Here is a 6000-nt window from a genome sequence, read left to right as displayed (position 1 = left end):
ACTCAAAAGGTAAATTTACATTTCAGGTCAATTGTATAAAAATTGATGATTTTATGTGATGCTAACCTTTGACCTTTTGACCAAATTATTAATTCACCTTCTCCCTGCCCTCTCCGTATTATCATAACAAAGCTTTGTTGGAAATTTGATGACGATAGCTCAAATGGCAAGAAAGACACACAAACACACACCCAGACACAAACACACACACACACACACACACACACACACACACACACACACACACACACGCAAACCCAGACACACACACACACACACACAGACAGACACACACACACACACACACAGAGACACACACACACACACACACACACACAAACACACACACACAGACACACGCACACACAGACACACACACACACACACACAAACACAGACACACACACAAACACAGACACACACACACACACACACACACGCAGACCCACACACACACACGATATACTTCTGAACATTTCATTAGTTGTAGTTTACTTTTCAATCGCACCACGGTTAGTTTTGAATTCCACTATTTCGGAGATCCCATATAACCCCCACGCCCTCCCTCTCCCGTAGATCCCCTTAGACCCAGATATTTCTAATGCCGTGAACAAACTTTGGTGCATCATTGTGGTCAAGTTTCATCGAAATTGTGTGTAGTTTCAAAACCGAAAGCAAGTACCTATTTTGGGAGGTCAAACCTGGACCCACTTTGACCCCCGGGAGACCCCTTTAAATCCCAAAATTTATAATGCTGTGAACAAACTTGAGTTACAACATACCAAATATCATTTAGTCAAGTTTGATCACAATCTCATCAGCAGTTTCGGAGAAGAAGTTGCAAGTGTTTGCAGACCGACGGACTGACGACGCACCATCCCATAAGCTCCCCTGAACGACGTTCCAGGAGAGATAAAAAGCAGCAAAAGCTGATCCCCTTAACTACAGACCTAACAGCTTACTTCCAATCATCAGCAAGGTCATGGAATCCATCATCACAGTTGATATGAAATCCTTTCTTTTCTCCAATGGCCTCATTCCATTTTAGATCACCAATTTGGTTTTAGACTCCACACTCTACCTTGGACATGCATGACACACGAGATCATACTGTGTATTTTTGACTGTCATACATTCGGTCGTTACTAATGCAATCTTAACCAAACTTGACACGAAGGGTCACAGATGGAGGTTGCAGCGTTTTCATTTCCCTCCCTACCCAAGGGACAAAATCTGTGTTAAGGTGTATATCTCTGTAAGGGTAGCTAATTGTGGCATTTTTCCAAGGCCATTTCTAATAACAAAAGTATCAAGAAAGAGCAATCAGAGATTGCAAACCCTCGCCAGGATGTATTTTCAGTGGTTTTCAAGGCTTTTGTGTTAAAACAAATATGGCGCCCGAACCACGTGACCGATGACGTTGTAGCGGTTCCCGCTGGATGTACACAATCGCCTTGCACCTGCCAGGACGCGGCCAGGCCGCAATCGCCATGCCGGGCTCGTCCGGACGGGCCCAGACGCGCCTCTCCCGGGCATGCCCGGACTCGCTGTTCCCGGGCACGCCCGAACCTCCCGGGCACGCCCGGTCTCGTCTTTCCCGGGCATGCCCGCTCTCGCCTTTCCAGGGCTCGCCCAGAACGCCCGGGCATGCCCGCTCTCGCCTTTCCAGGGCTCGCCCAGAGCGTCCGGGCATGCCCGCTCTCGCCTTTCCAGGGCTCGCCCAGAGCGCCCGGGCACGCCCAGCCTCGACTTGCCAGGCCGCATCCAGGACGCCCGGGCATGTCCAGACTTGCCTTTCCAGGACTCGCCCTTGACACCCGGGCATGCCCGGTCTCGCTTTTCCCGGGCAAACGCTCCGGCATAAATGTGTATAATGTATATCTATTGCTGCCCGATAAACGGGCTTTTCAGAGTACCCGAGTTTGATACGTGTAATAAAGCAACTCGGACGAATTTCCGTCTTTGGTCGCGTCAATTCTTTCGACTCGCGTTGGAGCACAGCTCCTTCACTGGTGACCTACCGACATGGACACGGCAGTGACTCTTAAACTGCCTACCTTCTGGGAGGCTCACTCGGCTGTTTGGTTCGCCCAGGCGGACTCCCAGTTCGCCCTGCGAGGCATCACTGCGGACGACACCCGCTTCAACCATGTCGTGGCAGCGCTCGGTTCCGCCACCGCGGCCCACGCCCTGAGCCTCCTCGAGCACCCGCCGGCTGCTGACAAGTATGACGCGCTGAAGACGCTCCTCCTCGACGCTTTCGCCCTCTCACCGGCAGCACGAGCACGGCGCCTGCTCGACCTGCCCGAGCTCGGCGACACGCGCCCGTCCGAGCGCATGGACTATATGCTCTCGTTGCTCGGCGAGCACTCTCCGGATTTTCTGTTCCGCGAGCTGTTCCTTCGCCAGCTGCCTCACCCGGTACGCCTCGCCCTGGCTGGCACGTCGATCACAGATCCCCACGCCCTCGCCAGGGAAGCCGACAAGATCTCCTCGGCGGACCAGCACATCGCAGAGGCTACCTGGAGCCCGCCGCCGTCCGAGGCGATGCCCGAGCGCCCTGCGCGGTTGGAGGCCGAACTGCCGGTGCAACTGGCGGCCGCCACGCCGTGCCGACCGCTTCCGACACGACGGCCGGGGCCTCCACCTGACCAGGCGTGGTGTTATTACCACGCCAGGTTCGGACACAAGGCTCGGACATGCCGACCCCCCTGCACTTTCGGCAAGTCGGGAAACGGCCGGGCCGGCGTTCATTCCCAGCCATGAGCGCCGGCCACTCGGGCAACTTGCTTTTTATTCGGGACAAAGCGTCCGGGCGGCGTTTCCTTTGTGACACCGGCGCCCAACTGAGCGTCATACCCGCTTCCGAGCAGGACAGGCGGAACGCCGTTTGCGGCCCCTCTTTGGTCGCTGCTAATGGCTCGGCCATACGCACTTTCGGCCCGCGTGACGTCACCCTCTGCTTCGGCAGCCAGCGCTTTCAGTGGACCTTTGTGACCACCAGCGTCCCCATGGCTTTGCTGGGCGCCGACTTCCTCTGCGCGCACGGGCTGCTGGTCGACGTCAAACGACGTCGCCTTGTCAACGCCGAGACTAGGGTGCATCAAACGCCCCTATGTCAAGAAAACAATCTGTCCCCAATTTTATTTTGTTCCAGTCATAAAATAAAGTTCCTATGCAAAATTTGGTAAGGTTTTGATATCATCTTCTGGGTCCACCTCAGCAAATTAGATTTTGAGTCGGTAGTATCAGTCAGAAATTTGACACGCAGCTGTTTTGAGGCCCATAAATAAAAATGCAAGGATTGACCGATTGCTACATACAATAGCTCTTTGGAAAGGTATTATTGTGCTCTGTAGCAATATATAATCATCATAGGGATAGGGATATAATTCACTTATACACAAATAGTCAAAATCATGATTTTATTGGTATAATCATATGTATTATAGATACCAGAATGATATAATTTTTATTACAGTCGAATCATATATACAAAATCTTAGCATTTATCATCTTAATACGAGTACATCTGACTATGGATGAACATGAAATAGAAACAAAACAAAGATACTGTAGTTTTCATGGATATTTCTGACAGTTTAGTCTTGAGCTGCTCGCTTTCGAAGATTCGGTTCTCCTTGCGGTTGTGCTCAACAACTTGTAGCACATTTTGGTAGTGGTCTTCACTTCTGGCTGCTGAAAGGAAGTCAGAGCTAAGCTTAACTCCCCTTTCTGCAGAGTCATTCACCACATTCAAGGCTTCAACATTAGTCCATGATGTCTGGTAGGCTGCAGAGTTAGTCCATTCTTGAACATCGGTAACTAGAAATGCCCAGTCAAGCTTCAGATGATGAAATAGGTACCATGAATCTGGTCCAACAAAATCAGCCAGAGTGGTCTTCTCAGTCAAGTCATCAGGAAATCTGGGCTTTCCAAACCCAGTACCAAACCGTCCTTGTGGGTTGGTTACTGGAAAATCTGGCTGAACCTCCAGAAGTCTGTCTGCCAGAGTACGGCGATGGTCATGAGGAACAACTGAGCTGAAGAGGGCAAGTGGAACCATCTCTTCTGTGAGGTAACAGAGATGTCGTTTGAAGGCTTTCAGGGCACTTCTTGCGATTCCAGCATTGACAGCTTCATACTGTTTCAGTTTGGAGATGAGCTGCAGGTCATTCCATGGGGCATCGGTGACAGAGGTACATGTCATCCACCAGGAGCTGCATACTAGAGTGACAAACGTGACAAATTCTCTGATCTTTGGCACTTGTTTTTCTGTGGTAATTGTACCTGCTGGAAGATCAGCGATTTGTTTTTCGAAGAGACATAATTTGATTGAGTAGAGGAGCTTCGCCATCCATCTGGCTTTATGCAGTGCACCAGGACGCTTGAAGGTTATTTGATGTTCAGCTACTTCACCATCAAGGAATACAGTACACAGATCAACAAATTCCAAATAATCATCACGTCTTAGAGATTGCTCGGTGTGACGGAGTCTGAGAACATTATTTTGCCAGTCACTTGTCAAACTTGTTGCTGCTTCATTTAGTTGAGATGGATCAAATCGTGAAAGTGGTTCATTGAATGTGTGTGGAAACATTTCAAAGTTCTTGCGAAACCTTGAGAAGAGGAAGATATCTGGTGACTTAGATGCTTCAACTTTAAGATCAGTAAAAATGTGCGTAAGAATGACTTCACCAATGTGGTGTCTGCAGCCTGACCACAGAAGAGCTTTGTTAAGCCGTTGTTGAATTGTTACACAAGCTGCACTGATGCGGCCGGTGTTAGATGCAGTTGTGTCAAATGTCAAGTTGACAACATTCTCTTGGCAGTTCCATGATTCAAGTAGGTTATTAGTCAGCTGAGCAATTATATCTCCAGATTTACGGTCTGTTCCAGGCTTGTAGGATGGAACACCCAGCAGCTTCATATCAGTTTGAGAACCCAAAAGCACAGCCAGGCGTTCTTCAAAAGTGTTTTGGTTAGTTAAGCATGGAAGCAGCTTTGAGTCCCAGTGCAGCGTAGCAAGCTTCGGAGGTATCCATTTGTCCTTACAGGTAGTAGCAATATGCTGTCCAATTTTGCGTCTTGATTTATCTGCTGTAGCATATGATGTTGACACCTTCGCTACATCCCCTCCTGTTTCTTCAATAAGAGCTTCTGTGAAAGCAGCCTGTTGGGTTGGTGTCATCTTCATCCTTGTTGCCAGTGAAACAAGACTGGGCCTCTTCAGGATGTCATGTGGAATGAAAACTGATGTGCCAGGTCTAACTAAACGATGATGACTTCTTGAGGTTGTTGGTGTGCTTGTTGAAGGTCCAAGAGTTACTTCTTCATCACTGTCACTAATATTATACACAGTGGTTGTAGTATTTATGTTGAACTCCAGCTCCATACTTGCTCGCCTCTCTGATTCTTTTTCCTCGTGGTTCACTTTACGCTGCATCTTATCTGCCAACAGTTTATCTTGGCAGCCAAATGTTGCACAGCGATCTGTCTTCATAGATTCCAGGAATGCTAAGTCTTCAGGATTCTTGATGTGAGAACTAGCATCATTGGGCCACAAGGGAAATGTCTCCATAAATTTCATCTCCATTTGATTCACCTTTGTGATGCTTGCTGGAGTTGTTCTTCGGTTGATAGGGATTGATCTAAGCTTGGAATTATCATCTGCAAGTTTGATAATTTTCTCAATAGCCTTGCGTTCAGAGATGATAGGAATATTAGCCTTGCCATAAAATGGTGTCACTTTCTGCAGTACAAGCTTTGCTGATTCCCACCGAGAGCGTCGTTCAAGTTTGCCATCTTCCGTGTGCCACATGAAACAACGTAGTACTTGTAAACAAGTTGGAAGTCTGGTGCCATTGATCTGGGAATCTTGTTCAGTTATGGCACTTCCAAGACCAAACACCTTGGTGGACTCTCTTGTTGCAACAGATGCTTTCTTTACTGTGCCATCCATTGTTTTATCTGAAAGAAAAAGGTAGTATTAGTAACAAT

This window comes from Myxine glutinosa, chromosome 8, assembly GCF_964187855.1.
Source record: "Myxine glutinosa chromosome 8, kmMyxGlut1.1, whole genome shotgun sequence".
In the NCBI taxonomy this organism is placed as follows: Eukaryota; Metazoa; Chordata; class Myxini; order Myxiniformes; family Myxinidae; genus Myxine; species Myxine glutinosa.
The sequence above is the reverse complement of the archived record's forward strand: the minus strand, read 5'-3'. Positions refer to the sequence as shown.